At 40.5% G+C, this 16,664-nt stretch overlaps 1 protein-coding gene across 1 annotated transcript in view; it reads right to left on the bottom strand.

Annotated features, from left to right (window-relative positions):
- Positions 1 to 16,664, bottom strand: part of LOC139785450 (ATP-binding cassette sub-family G member 5) — a 39,174-nt gene that overhangs the window by 21,609 nt on the left and 901 nt on the right. The gene's annotated exons all lie outside the window — the stretch shown is intronic.

Here is a 16,664-nt window from a genome sequence, read left to right as displayed (position 1 = left end):
GCTATCTTCCTATATTTAGCGTCGCGTTTAGCGCTAAACGTGGCCGCCCGATTCCAAATATTATTCAGCTGATATATATATAAAGCGAAAATCGGACGGTCTCGGCGTTTAAAATTGTTTAAACATTATTTCACTGTCGCTATTTCGCGTGAGGTAATCGATCTTTATCGGCTTTTGCGCGAACTCTCGCTCGTCGTCGGTCACAGAGGCACATCTCGACAATTCGCTTTTACGTAAGCGCTTACTTTCATCGCGATCAAGTTTGCAATTAATTACGCCAATTAGTGCGGCCGACGTTCGTCGAACTCGTGGGCAACGTCTCTCGCGCCAAGAGAGATCGCTTATCGTTTTTTTTTTCGCGCGATACTGGCTTGATACGAGGACGGCTGATAAAAGTGTCAAGAATGGAAGGATTCCAGTCACGCATTGATTCATGCGTGTACTTTTATCTCGCGATCATCAAGATTGCAGATATTTCGCAGAAATGTATTTATCTGTCGTTACAAGTTGTTAATTTTTTTTAAAATGTTCTATAAAGTAGAATTTCATCGAAAATTATACATTTCTCTCGCTCTTCATACTCTTAATTTCTTGTTATTAAATTTACAGTTGAAAAGTTTATTAATACCAGCGTAATTTTCGATGGAATTTTAATTAGAGTGAAAATTATATTAAATGCTTTTCCACGATATCGTATGGCATAATGACTGCTGATTACATATTGCTGATAATATTCATCCAATATTAATTTATTTCGTAGCAAAATGACACTCGTTCGTTTATATAAGAGCGAAAAAGTACACATCGATATGAAATATGCTCACATGACATGGTGAAGCCAACGAGATATTTCGCGTAAAAGGGTTTCAAATTTTTAATCTCGAAAAAATCTAAAATCTCTCTTTTGCATCTGTATTTTCAATAAAAAAATTTTTTCTTCGTATAAACGAGTGGGCGGTGTGATTTCATTTGGGAAGTACTGCTAGTAAATGTCAGTGATATTGTAAAAAGGGAAAAATTAATACGACCCTCGCGCTTACTCTTAAATTAGGATATCTGGTTATTTAAATAATATTGCGCAATAACATTTAATCCACACGGAGAGAATGTGAACGTTAAATTTTTCTCGGAACCAATTTTTTTCTCCTACAAATATCACGCCAACGTGGTTTCATCTATTCTGAAAAAAATAAAAAAAGAAAGAGAGAGAGAGAGAGAATCGGGCTGCAGTTAAATTAAATTTATAAGTGAACGAGAGTTTCTCTCCAATAAAGGTGGAGCCAATATTCTATCGATGTGTTTGCGAAAACAGTTGTTTGCCCAACGGCCTGTTTTCACGTCGATCGTATTAGGGAAATTCGTTGTGTAACGTTACAAGCGGACTCGTTAAGTCGCATGCCGATTCCGTAAAAGGTATTCTCTGCGCAAGTATCGGAATTCGGAGCTCGGATATCGAGTCTAAATAAAACGAAGTTATCGGGTACAATGAATGAGACTCTTTTGTAATGGGTTCGCGGTACAAGATATTTCACAAGTAACGCAATGTAACTATTCGCAAGTTGTATTTCTTCGGCAAATCTGGAGTAAATTTTCGGCGATAAAAAAATAGAACAAAATGAAGCTATCTCGAGCGAGTTATCTCGGACGTAATTCGGAGCACACGTACATCGGGGATTTCTTACGGTTTTCATTTGAATCATTCGACGGAGTCTCTCACTTGTGAAACACTCGGTACAGCTGATTTCTCAATGAATCGACCTTTGTACGGCCACAAGAAACTCGTTCATCGCGGTTGGAGGAGCCGCGGCGGAATGCCGGCGAATTATTGCGATACGACGGAAATTGAGGATCCCCGTTGCGTTTGTGTAACGTCGCTCGTTCGCTCGCGGGGAGAGCTATGCGGCGATTTACGTAATGAACTAAGAGAGCGAGAGAGGAGCTTCTCCAAGAATTATCGTCATGCCGTCATGCGGCCCACGCCGCGCCGGCGCTTAATTACTTTCATCGACGGAAGTGGCTGTTTGCAACGGTAATCGGCAATTTATGCCGGCTTACGCGCCCAAGCTCCAGTAATCAAAGGGTCGGCCCTTGGTGACGTGAGTTTTATTTTACGACGCATGTTTCTTAACATTTACGCAGTTTCACTGATCGGAAGACTGATCATAGCTCGTTAAAGATACCAGACGCGAAGGATATTATTTTAAAAAATTCAAATTGTCATGCCTCAAAAGTTAAAAAAAAAAGAGTTTTAATTAGTTTTAATTACCTTTGATTAAATAAACTAAGCTCGAAAATGAAAAGCAAACTTCCACAAAATAAAATGAAACATGTGAAATAATTTTAATTAATTAATCAGAGCTATTTGGATAATGAATATAATTATGGAGTAACTGAAATTATAATGATAAAGCACGCAGTCTCAAAAATTAAAAATAATTAATTTGTTTGTCGCGAAAGAAAAGGAAAAAACAAGAGTGCGAAATAACCGTATAGTCGCGTCTCAATGCACGATTGTGTTATAATACGATGAGGAGCACGATCCAAGGAGCAAGACTTTCATGCGATAACCGTCGGTTATACAAGCGGCAAGTGAAACCGCGTTATTTCCGGTCGCCCGGTTCATCCTACGCGCGGCTATTGAAATTCCTCTTATGCCCGTGTACCGAGATCGATATTGCTCGGCAAACAATATCGGATTTGTAATACATCTCAGCCTTATCACAGGTAAATATATTGAGGAAAAATAAATAACTTGTAGAGAGAACTCCTACGAGTTTTGTTACACGCCAATTTCCCCTTCCGTCGTTTCGACGAGAGATCGAACTAAAAGTTGTTTCAATTAAAAACATGATATTATAAAATAATTAAGAATCGCATATTAAAAAATTTCGCTTCTTATTCTCGTTTCTTCATATGAGAGAAATCAATTTATCTTAAGCTATCAGTTGACGCAAACAAGATAAGTGTCAGAAACAAGGTTTGCAAGTACAGCTCTCTGTCTCTAATTAATATTTTTCCATCCGGACAAAGCACAGAGGAGGTACTTTTTATAATAGTTTTATCATTAGTCTTTTTATAAATACCATCTATAGTCCCCTTCAATGCCGCTTTCTTTCTCACATAACGGCTACTTGTGCGAACGAGGAAAAATTATCTTTCAGAACACGCTTTTCTCTTCTCGCGCAGTTGTGCAAATCTGTCAGGTTTTTACCTGTCGGAAATATGTATTGAATTTTGCAGGTCTTCTCGAATCGACCTTGTGGACCGTGCTGCGCGTGTTTCGTTGTGTATGAATCGCTTCCTGCAGCGAAGTGGCGAATGAAAATTCCTTACGGCCGGAACGCGTGTGTTGCACGATTGACACAGCTGTATCGTAAACGGCACGCGGTCTCTTCTGTCAATGGATTCCCCCGTTCAATTATCATCGTACCCAAAAGTATGTGACACGAGAGACCAATTATCTCACCCGATACGCCGCCGCTCGAAACAATTCGAGCCTCGTCCCTCGTGTACATGTGCGGGAGATCGAGTTCCAATGGGCAACAATGCTATCGGCGTAAGCTGACATTTACAAATAACGACCGATCATTTCGTGATGTCATCACGGTTTTGTATCCTCGCTCCGGAGAGGAATCCTGTCCTCCCCGAAGCGAGGCACGGCCTTGGCCGATATCTCGCGGAGCATACTTTATTTTATCGAATTATCGCGCGGCCTCTCTACGTCGGAAATGTATATTTAGGTCTCTCGCGCAATTAACTTGTAAGTTGAGTGAATTTCTCTAGGATATCGTAAAAGTTAAACAGGCTTAACTTTACAGCACACGCTTGGGGAACATCTAACGATGATAATTTAACCGAGTTAGCATTATCCTGCTAAAATAATATTTTAGTTCCTTGATAACAATTACTTAACGATCTCACTACTTTGTTATAACGTGCGCCATAGCTCTACGAACTTGCGCAGCCAGGGGTGTTCGCGATTGTATAGAAAATTCGCGGAAGCGTCGCTCCGGTTGCTCGCTTTGCGAAGCGGAATCCAAACTTTTTAATTTCGCAACGAGTATATGAACTCGTAACTTTGTAAGCCGAGCTACATCGTTCCGCGCTCGAATTGCAGCCGAGCGAAGCGGCGAGGTGACCGGATAAATCGATGCTGAGGGGCCAACCACGCTACACCACCCGACCAGCGCACACCACCCGCTGACCCTACTTTTTCCATTAACGCCGATTCGGCACGATCCTTCCTTCCCAAGGTCCGGCCTCCGGCTATACTATATAGGAGGAATAATAAGATCCTACACGGCGAGCGACGGAGACGGGCGACGAAGTCACCAGTTCCCGCGTGGGCGCGGGAAGCGTGGTCTTTCTACAGCTTTCTCCCTCTTATCCGCCCTCCTGTTCGCCCCCTCATTGATTACTTTGGTATCGTTTGTCCACCTATCGTGGGTCCTACAGCATTTAATATACGTGTTATACGCTCAATGAAACCTTACCCAAGTTGTTTATTGCTATTAAACGTCATCTCGTTTAATCGTTGCTGTAAGTTCCTTTCTCCGTCGACCCTTCCGAAGTTATTCATCTTATTGTGAGCGCGAGAGGAAGTCCCAGAAAGTAACAGATATTTACAAGGTTTCGTGGACAATGAAGATCTCGTGAACCAAATAAATTAAGTGGCTCTAAGCGACCCTTTTTGGCCCTCAATACGTTGATGCGACTCTCCTCTCCCTACCCCGTCTTATTGTTACCTGTGACATTCGTGCGGCCAGATCTTCTCACGCCTGGCTCACTCGTTTTCACGGGACACCCTTGAAAGGGTCGCGAGTATGGCGAACCTTCTCGGAACTCTCCTCGTGGTTGTTTTATATCATGTATTCTGAGAAGTCCTCGCTGCATTTCCGCAGCCAGTGTCGACAGCGGATATGCTTCGCATTATGCGGGACGTTTTCCTCGAGTTACATACCCGATTGTGTCATTAACGAGTCGAAACTGTCAAGACATCGCTTCAGGGGAAGGAAAAACAATCGATTCATTCATTCTGCAGGTATACAGAAAAGATCTTGTTAAGAAAATGTTGAAAACGTGTTTTTACGTAGACACGTTGTGTGGAGATCTCTATTTCAGTAATACAGGAAAAAGATAGAAGGAGACGATAATGAAACGCAATTTCCCGGAAAACGAGGACTTTCGAGTAACGCGTGTTCTAAAATGTTTCACTGAATTGTGTTAGGGAGCGACGTTTTCCGTAGTGGCTATAGTTAGACGTGAAATTTCCGGTTGGGAGAAAATTGGAAGATATAAAAATAGCCTCTCGTTAATGACGTAATTTCAATAAGATAAATCATTCAAGAAGCATTAATTGTGAATTCGACTGTACAGTAATTATAGCCATCGACTGTTAATTTGATTGCACGTGTCCAGAACTTCGTGTCTAGAATTATTTTTCTTGGCGTATCTACGTAAACGATAAAAAAAACACGTTCTATATTTTTATTTATTTTTATTTATAAGGAATTATTTCTACGTCAGTTGTTGCATTGTGCTATGGTTTTTTGCTCGATTACAAAATATTTTTTTAAATTAAAATAAACGAGAGATATTTGTTTTATCTAGCTGTGTAATATCCGTGCAAAAAGGGAGACGAGTTTGAACGAGTTGAGGCGGATTTTGATCGCCGATGAATCACTTCAATAACTCCGCGGATGAGGTCTAAATTCCTTCGTACTCGTCCCTCTCCACGGAATCGTCTAAGAACAACGGAACGCAGGGGAACCAGAGCGAGACCCTGATGAGCAGTTTTACGGCTATAGATGGTGAACGCGCGCGGGAGAGTTTACGTCGTGGGTTGTGCGTGTCTTGAGGAATGTGGGCGCACCAGTTTCGAGAGTCATTGAGAGCGGGATAGGCGGGCGCCCATATTCAGACAGAAACCTACGGTCATCCTCGTAGGAGCGTAGGAGAGGACGAAAAGAAAAGAACAAAAAAAAAAGAAAAAACATCCGGACCCACCTACAGATCTGAATGTTTTATCATCTGGGTGGACAAGTATCGGCCCGATTTGCCCCGATGATTGACCATTATTTCAATTAAGGCTGAATTTTTCAGATTGCCGAGATTGTCCGCGGGGTCTGTGTGCTCGGGGTATAAACGGAGCGCCACGATCAATTATGGTTATTACCGTAATTGTTTGTCTATATTTGACTATTGCCCATTACCGCTATCATCAATTGCATACTATCTGATTTCTTGGAAATGGCAAATTTATATTTGCCTACTACGCAAATCGAAAGATAAAAACATTTTAAAATAGAGAATATAAAACGTTTAAAATAAAACATTATATGTTTATATAATAAAAAAAAAAGATAATTTAGAATGTAACACTGGACAGAAGAAAATGAGATCGAATTTTAAAACGTCTCTTTTATGAAATAATTATGCAATGTCTCGTTTTGAGCATCAATAGGCAACGTTTATTTTATATATTTCCAGAAACGCAATACTCTCTCGCACAAAGGATCAGTTATTTTCCCGAACATGTTATAATCTACTGCGCCAATCTGATCATCCGACATATTATCGATAAACGCAATATTGTCTCTCTTTTTCCCCTTTGTGTAAATATCATGTACGATTTAATATCTGATATTTATTCCAAGCTACAAGCGGTATATCCAGCGAGCCGTTCGCGCAATATTATTGGAAACGAAGGGATAGCGTCAGTGCGGCAAAAGTAATTCAGTAGTTTCGCGGTGGCTAATCGTACGTGTACTTTATATGTAAAGCGGCAATTGAGTTAGGATTTCCGCTGGCGTAAGTCGGAGCAATGATCGATGACCGCGAGACGTTGACACACCTATTTGTAGAACGAAAGATGGAATCCGACGGAGAATCTCTCCGCGCGCGGTTATATATCCATCCCTTTCTCATTATCACTGACAACAGGATGCGGTTAGTCACGGCAGCGCTGACGAATCCCAACAAACGGCGGTTATTATCTGTCGTCATGGAAAATAATACGAAGCAACATTCGTATATATCTATTTGGGAAATTAATCTCTCTCAGTCTGACATAAATCTCATGTACAAAAATACGTGTAGTAAGATACATTTTTTAAGAAATAACGATTTTGTTGAGCCTGGCTATTTTGGCGGAGAATAAAATTTTATTTAAAGCATCGCGAAGATGCTCCGAGATAATAAAGCTCGATTTTATAAATATACCGATAATATAAAAATTCTTTTGATTTTTTTTTCGAGAAAAAAGTATCGCTTACACAATAACCAATCGGTTATTCCCCGCCTAAATCTTTTTCCTTAGATGAACCGAGGATATTGCTTTGACGTTGCTGTATTCGTTGATTTATTTTTATTGCTTTTTCATTTGACTCCCACTTAGTTATTTTTATCTCATTCATTTCTTTAATTATGTTTCCTTCGCACAAGGACGGTCGCATTCTGCGTCGAAAGTCCTACGCGCTTAATGCTATGAATCGTACCTGTCCCTCTAAGTGGCGTATAAAGAAGCCTTTTATAACGTGTACGAGAGCCGGCGCTGCAAAGAAAGCTGCCGGATGCGGTGGGGAGGCGAGGGGGGTCTCATTATCTTATCTCGAACCATTTCCTGTCAACCTGGGGCCGCCTCTCGTAGCAGTGTTACGCACATATATGTATGCACACCCTCGCACGCGGCGTGCAACGCGAATGCACTCACGCACGTGCACGCGCTTGTGATGGGCTTAGGGCCGCTTCCGGCGTGTGTGCGTGTGCGTGCGCGCGTTCGACGTCGCATCTGGCTGCGAAAACGCGCTGCTGCAGAGGCTCGATAATCGTTTTTCTCTTGCCGATGCACTTGCGGTACTATGACGAATTTTCGTGAGTTCAGCGCCTAACTTACAAGCCTGTTTCTAAAATGGGGGGACGATATTTCCTGTGAAACATATATCCGATACTTTGAAATCTTATATCGAAGAAAAAGGCTAATATATATGAATTAATGAAAGATTGAGAAATTATGAAATATCGGTGGAGATATAATTTGAAAAAGTAATTCTTATGAGAGCGAAGCTAAATACTGAAAAGTCGAATTATATAATTGATATATATAATTATTTTTCATGCAGACTTTCCGAGATAAATTTTATAATTGTCTTTATTTCCGAGACCGTTATAATTATGTACGTTTCATCTTTTTACATCCAATAAATTATATATAATATAATTATTTGTAAAACAGTGACTCTTTTGTCTTCCATTAATTATTCCAAGAATCACAAGCGGCGCTAAATGATTTTAATTACAACTCACAAAACATGTCCATACAAAGTTCGACGAAACTATGGAATTACCTTTCAAATTACATGTTTGTATATCACGAGTGAAGAAAAGGTATGTCTATAATTGAAACCAATGAAAAAGAGGAATCGATAAAATAATTCTAGGCACTCCGTCAAAAAGGAAACTACGAAGGCTTCCCTCGTGCATGATGAATTCATTTTCTTGCACGGATTATATCGATCCACCAGTACTCGTAGCCCGGGTTAACGACCTTGTTTTCCACTACGGCAACTCATGAGCAAAAATAGATATCGCGAATCGCCATCGACGCGCTCCGTCTTTTTCCAGGCTTTGTGCATGTTAGGGGAAAAAAGATTTAATTTCTAGCCCAGGCATATAATTTTAGGTAATAAAGACTGCATTGAAAAAGATTCAACCTTGTGCTTGTTCTTATAACAAAGCAATTTTGCGAAACTCGAAAAACATAATTACATCTCAAACGACTTGCGCAGCTAATGAAATATGCGGCAATAAAACAATATTTGCAGATAAAGAGACTTTAATAGAATTCCTTTTATAAACGACTGCGAGATATATCGTCCAATCAGGAAACCAATTATTCAGAAATGGCAAAGAGTGACGTAATTTCAAGAAACCGCTTTGCCTCTAACTTTTCTCCTAATTCCCTTCTATTTTTAATAAATTTTGATATGCGAGAACATTTTTATCTCGCGTATTTTTTACATCATGGAACTAAGTTAACAAGATTATGCACACTTGCGATTTCGGGCTCGTGGAAACGTTGAAACTTCAGAACGGTTTTGACTCAGGCAAAAGCAATTGAAACGTTTCCTGCGGATGTTTCGCTTCCTCGAACAATTCGTCTGGAGCTCCAAATACAGACCTCATGTTAAAAACATGCCTCATGCTAAAAACTACACTGAATTTCGACATGTCGCTATTAATTATTCACCCTTGTTCTTTTTTTCAAGTAAAAATAATTTACACATTTATATCCAACAGAATTAAAAGTGATAATTGAAAGTAATAATTCACCACATGAAAAATGTTTTGTAAAATTGTTAGAGATAACTGTGACAGGTTATAAAGAAATTAAACGTCTGCATATATCTGTGTATTTTTATATCGAAGTATTGAAATAGAGGAAGCGGCTAATCGTACAGACTTTTGAACAATTTAAATATCGTGTGCATACTACAATAGACAATTTTTAGCTCCTATTACGTTCACTGATAGTGAATGCTGACGTACATTTTGGAAAGATAAAAAAACATTGGAAACTTTCCATTTGCTGACAATATTCAGATTGTCTAAAAGTAAAATTCAACGCAGAAGTCATTAAATCGCTTTGTCGAAGAACTCGAAGAAGTTAAACCAATTTTCATGATTCTGGATAATAAGATTACATTAATTTCCTTAAGCTACTAGTTCTTCGAATCCATGTGAATCTAATATCCACGACTTTGAGATTAATTTTCTCATGTTCTTCGGCAAGCGCGTCAAGTCAATCTCGCGGATTCCCCTGTCCCCCCCTATCAGGTGTCACAATCATTCGATTTCCGTCTCGTACTTGAACGACCTCAGCAGCGTGGCAAGTTATCTGCAACCGACGGTTCTTCGTTACGGTAGCACGTTGCGGCGGGTCAGTTATCGCGCGATTAAACGACAGCGGCGTTCGCGCACTGAGATCATCGTTTAAAAATACGTGCATATACGCCAAGTCGCCGTGCGTGGCACGGAGGAGGAGATCCGGGCGGACGTGCAGAATCGGGCAAATCGCCCGTAAAATGATTCCTCGCGGATACCGTCACGTTGTCACGACGTGTATTTATTTCTACGGAGGGCCTTTCAACATCGTTTTCGTCGCGAGAGCGTCGCGTCGATATTCAATGAGGCGCGAGGCTGCCGCGCGAGACGTGAGTCAATAAAAGAAAACCACATAAACGTGCCTTATCGCCGACGTTTCCGATTCATAGAATGTAACGGTAGATTGGGTCGACGGAAACGTCTGAATGGAGACTCACGAGTAGAAATACTACTATCTTACCTCTTGCTAAGAGCTCTTGCACGTGTACGCGCGCGAGCGAGCGAGCGAGCGCGGACGCGTCGTAGGCCAACAATTCTTCATTATACATTACGTTTTACGTTTTCCTTACGATGAATGAAACAGGAGGGTCCGAGCGCGGGGCACACGAGGGAATCGTAATAAATTATGAAAACCAGTTATAGCTTCCAACCGACCTTGCCCATGCATGTCTCTATGTGCTATCTATTGGCTACGGTAAATAACGTCGACGGGAGCTACGACAGCGATTCTCTCTTCGCGGCTAATCTTATTAACGTCGCCTGGGCGCCTGCGGCTCGGCGACGAAGGAATTAATTTTGCAACGTAATTAATTAATTAATTTCACGGACTACGTAAATAAGAGTGCGAGTTAATGGGAATTGCGGACCGATTGTTATCAGAAGATTAAATATTACATAAGCGTTGAATTTATTACGAAGGACGGGTGTCATGTTAAACAAATAAAGGTCAAAATTAAGACAGCCTTTTTCCACTGAATAGGAAGCATCCAAGTAGACGTATCGAATAACGTAAATGAGGAATAATGTAACGAGGAAAAATTATAACCAAGATTGTTTTACCGAAAATTGCGATTAAATGAGAGGCAAATGACGTTTGTGAAATTTAAAGTAATATTTGATCAGTTGCGAGAGTAAAATAAACAGCATAATATGATAAAAGCCCTATATGATCGTGGGAGTTCTGCGAAATTAAAATCGGCAAACAGAAATCGTAAAAATTGCAAATAACATAAATGGCAGAAATGTATAGAAACATTAAATATGAAAAACATTAAATATTATATACATATGTAAAGAAAACAAAACAAATTTACTCTTCATATTTCTCTCCTATATTTTAAAATAAAACTACATTCAGTTTTTAAAACAGCTAAAAATGAAAACGTCAACAGCATTTGTTGTTTCGTCACTTTTGTTAATTTCCTCGCGGGCAAGCGATTTTCAAGTCCACAAATGTGAAAAACGTTTGCGAGTGAATCGAGCCGCGAACACGCGAAATACGTGAATAAAGAACGCACGACGAGTGTGCAGCTTTTACTACTGTATTATGCAACACGACCACGCATCTGTATTATCTTTTGGTCACGTGTACTTTGTAATTGGTTACTTCCTGCGGTTATTATCTTATCGCGCGTGTCTCGGCGATATTATATCTCATATCTCGCTCTCTCGCGTCTCGTGCATCATATTTTTATATTTTATTGTGTCAGTATACCGCGTGCGTGTGGCTGCCCATGCAGTATATCCCTCCGTAGTATCCTAAGAGCGTAGGACTGTGGAGAGAAAAATACGCGAAAATGTGCACGCGAGTGCGGAGCTTATACTCGTGATTGGGTAACATCCTCGGTAACATCCGCGAGCCCGGGACTTCCGACTGCATCGCGAAATAATGGCCATGCCTATTAAGTACGCGCACACCTGTTAAGGTCATCGTGCAGACGGGTCTATCGCTTACGTCAACCCGCCGTACGCATTATCGTACCTGTCGTAATCGGCGCTTGCAACGTACGTAACGCGCCACGCGCGCGCGGCTTCCCTTTCGTTTACGTACGTACGTACGTTCATCTCGCGATTGAGCCCGGAATTGACGCGCGATATTTATCATGACGTAAAACGACAACGTGGGATGCACTTTACATCCTATTTATAAATCTCCGCTACCTATTATACACCGCGAAGATCCTGATCTCGTTAGAGAGCCATACACGTGCCCCGATATTTTGATAGTATTCTAATTTGCTTAAATAAATAATCGATAACCGAGATTATTACAAAGTGCTTAAATAAGCCTGGACGCGACAGAAATGGCACGACAGTTTTATAGACCGCTAGCGAATTATATCTCGGAGTATATTGTAGAGTGACGATTTGCCGACGAGCCAAGAGAGATTCCTTACATTGATGTTTAATTGCCCAAATAGAAACGTTTCATTCTGGACCTTGAATTGGGTCTAATCATTTGAGTAGAAAGGCTGATGTTAAATCGACGAAGAACCAGTTAATTTTCATTCCCTTAAATTTAAGCTACCAATCCTGATATTAATAATTCTCTAAACTTGGAATTGAATCTTAATTATTGTAGAAGTATAAAATATCAATAATAATTACTTTTTAAGTTAAAAAGGGTGTTTTATTATTGTAATTATTTCATCCGTCTATGCGAAAACTCGCTTATCTTACTAATACGTTTTCTTTTGTAAGTAACGCGTTACTGTTTAATTACAGGTTTAATGTCTACTGTCTATGTTTGTCGTTTTACGATGGTCATCAGGGAGAAAGTAGCAGCTTCGTGAAAACGAACGAGGCTATAAGATTTAACGCGAATGTTCGATTGCAACATCGCAAACATGTCAGTTTATGCGTGACTTCATTTTAAAGTCAATAGGCTACTTAGTCTCGATTCAGCATCAACGTCCATAAACGATTGATAATTAATGCTGTTATCGTTTGATAAACACTTTGCCACATTATAGAGATCACTTGAAAACGAGATAATATACGCGAGAAAATATAGTTGAAAGATTTTCCAAGAATCTTCATTTACGAGATAAAAAGTTCACTTCTAGGAAAATTGCCATTTAATACGTTTTTTCTCATTAAAAAAGAAATGTTCGCGAAAACGAGAACCTTTGATCCGATTGCATCAGTTTCAATGTTGATTGTCCACTCCGAGTTAATTACGACTCAACAAAGCGCCGTTTTTAGACGTAATGTCGCTGTAAAAAACCGAACTTATAAATACCTGCTGACCTATTAGTAACCGCGAAATGTCATTTAAAACGGAAATGACATCACAAAGAGACCGATTCTAGCTGTCGTTCGTGTAAGTTACTTTAGAAGGAATAAATTTCAGTCGCGGGCAATCGTGTGCCTTTTGAAGTTGAAAATGACATTTTTACAAACGCGCGCGTGGATTACGAAGCTTCGCGGGAATCGCTGTTTGCACAAAATGCTTCGGTTTAACTGTTCGCAATTGCGTAACAGTCACAATCCCTACACATAGCGTACACCGCTCGCTTACGCCCACGTGCGAAACGTCAGGATTTGCATCAGCACACACACACACGAACGGAATGGTATATTCCCAGGCTTGACACCGGATAGCAGGTGATAGCGAATGAGAGTACTTTATTTTCGGAAAGGTCACGATTGAGGTATGACGCCACTATATCGTGTCACAATACCGTATCGCTATAGCGAACGTATATGTCACGAGTGTACGGGGGCGTAGTTATCAAAAGAAAAACCTCGTTTCTTGTCGAGCCCCAAATTCCCCACGATAAGAATTATCTCCGCCGATAATATAAAATTATTTAGAGATTACAATTGCATGTTAATTATGTCCATATTCATGGATAGAGAGAGAGATAAAGCAAGCTGCGTACGATTTTTACGATACTATCTTTTTACTTCGTTATCTTGACACCTAACGTCTTTTTGAACAACTTCTCTGCGATGCCTCGTTATACTCGATTAAAAAAAAAAAATCAATGCGTGAAAATGCGCTAAATATACTATCGTTGGAAGCACTGTTTTTCTGATACATTGCCGGGATTAATGCGCGTAGGCGTTTCCCGTGACGTGGCTGTAATATTTAATAAAATTCTTCAGTTCGTTTTAATGGAAAATATTAATGTAAAAACAATCCAGTCAGCAAAGCAGGATTTTGTCGTCCCACCAGCGACTCCTCCGCGTCCTTAGAACGCGCCGTCGACGTCGACGTCGCGGTCGCTCATGGCACAAGTTAAATCCGGCGCAGCGCGGAATATATAAATTACATTGTGTAATCAAATAACATAATTTCCCCGGAATCATCTTTAGAGGCATTCGAGCGAGCGAATCATGAATTTTGCATCGCTACTCTCCAATGAGATTCGTTACTAATTCATCGTGCAAGACCTTTCGCCGCGTACCAATAGAGGCGACCCGCCCACGTCCGATCTCTTCCGTTAATTTTTAATTGCGAGTTTCGCAACACAGCTGACGTAGGAAATATACGCCAACGACAGACAATAATCGTCTACGTTTGTCTCACAATTAGCCATGTTGCACACTGTTATTTCCATCTAGGATTCTTCCCGCGCTGCTCCCACGCGTTTCATTGTGATGCATCAAAATGCTCTGAACATTATTATACGAGAAAACATTATTATATGCACAAGCGTTTGTATAGCTAGGTACTAGTTTGTACAACATTCACGTTTCCCGATATTTGACATTTCCACCGCGCTAGATTTATGTCTAGATATAAATTCTGTTTATAGTGCCTGTGATGATAGCGGAATTTCAGTGCGTCGTGTCGTGTGTCATACAGCATCTCTGACATATAGTTCTACGAGACTAAAATTGAAAAGTGAAATTCCGCACAAAGCGGAATTAATATATATGTTTTATGTCTCTTTTATATACGCGCCTTTTTAAAAAGAAAACTGCAAGGTTTTGATTACGTGGATAAAAAAGAGAGAGAGGGCAAAAATATGAAATATTCACTGTCTTTAACTAGACACCATTTTGTAAATTAGATCCGTTATGTTTAGTTGCAAATTACTGGTGTGTGTGACAGAAACAATTTATATATAAATTTATATCGAAGATCCTTTACTTTTTTCTCTTTAAGAAAAAGTCGCACACATCTCATGTTTCTATCCCGTCGCCCCTTCCGTTCCTTCTTCATGCAGACTCGATGAGTCACCCTCGGCGAGCCGATCACGCCGGAAATCGATATCAAGCGAATCAACGGATTCGAGCTTTCTCGACTACAAGTGCAGTTTCCTTCTTCTGCTTTAATGTTAAAGCCTCCGCTAACTATCCGAGCGTTATTGAGCGTTAGGGTGAGAGGGATGCGCGCGCGCGCGCGCGTGGAAGGACGGTCGGGTGCTCACCTTACCCGGCACCCACGCGGATCGAATCCAATTCGTCGGCACGCGTCCGGATACCCGCGGAAGGTCACAGACGCCCGCGGCCCTTTCCCATCCCCCTCTCTTTGCCCCCTTTCTCTTGTCCCGCATCGTTCTCGCTCTCTGTCCTATTTCCCACCCTCAACCTGTCCTTCACCCTCGCGAGGCAGAGGCAGAGAGAGAGAGAACGCGCGCGCGCGCGCGCGCGCGCGCTTAAGCGCGATAAAGCGGCGGCCGTGTGATCGAACGCGAAAATCTTCAACGACAGCCGTCCAAATGAATGGAATGCCGACCTACGCCTGGCACAGTCGTCTGATAGGCTGTCGTCCCCTCCTGCCATCAGGGTGAAAGAGAACAAACGAGCGAGCCGAGCCGAGCTGAGCCGAGCAGCGATGAACGGGCGAGGCCGAGGACGGGGACTTGGTGTAAACGGCAAGGGCCAAGGCCGTATCACTCGATGGGATATTTTGCCATCCTCCCGCGCGTATTTCGCTTCAAACCCTTTCGCAACTGATATCGTAATATCTAACAGTGTACGGAGCACCCGACAACGTAGGCGGATTTGGCAAAAATTCATTCAAGATTGAAATGAAATCAGTCTTTCCTTTGTCGAATTTTAATTGGACCTATCCACCCACGGAGATTCTGAAGATCATAATTTTCAACGTTTTGCTAATTATGCCCTGAGTCAACACACATCACATAAAATTGCCTAGAGATTAAAATTTTGTTATACACATTCGCGTTTCCAAGCTGTAATTAATTAGAATCCCTTTCTCTCGCAATCGATTATAATCATTCATGTTCACATTGGGTAATTCATAAAGATAAATAATTTCAGTTTTCGCACATGTATCAAATTAAAACATCCTGTATATAACTGATGGAGAACAAAAGTTGAGAATAAAACTGGTTATTCATGTGAACTTTTTGCCCTACTGACAATTTGTGATGTTTGTCTCTATCAACAATAATCGATTCCTGGTAATATATTGTAATACAATGTAATACATTTCAATTAATAATTCAATACGGCACAGCTTCTATTAATAGATTGTTTATAAAGTCAAGCTCCTTAGTATCATTCGATATTATGAACGTTACAATTATTAATATATTTTTTGTACTTTACTATTAAATCTTATTTATATATATCTGTACTTTTATATTCTACACTTTACTTCTAAATCTTTTAACATATCTTTTTTCTACTCTTTTCTATAAATACACAGGCTAATACCATGTTCACTTAAGTTTCCAAGTGATAAAAGGATAATTATTTCTATTTTGAAAATTTCTTTCTAATCCGAACGAGAATCTTCCTCTTTTCTTTCCTACGTTATTCTGAACTTCTATTCTTGTGCGCGCTAGTCGCTTTATATAATT

The sequence above is a fragment of the Temnothorax nylanderi genome, unplaced genomic scaffold (genome assembly GCF_030848795.1).
Source record: "Temnothorax nylanderi isolate EJ_2023f unplaced genomic scaffold, tnyl_v1.0 TNYL_tig0008_pilon, whole genome shotgun sequence".
NCBI lineage: Eukaryota > Metazoa > Arthropoda > Insecta > Hymenoptera > Formicidae > Temnothorax > Temnothorax nylanderi.
This window is presented reverse-complemented; position numbering and strand designations above follow the sequence as displayed.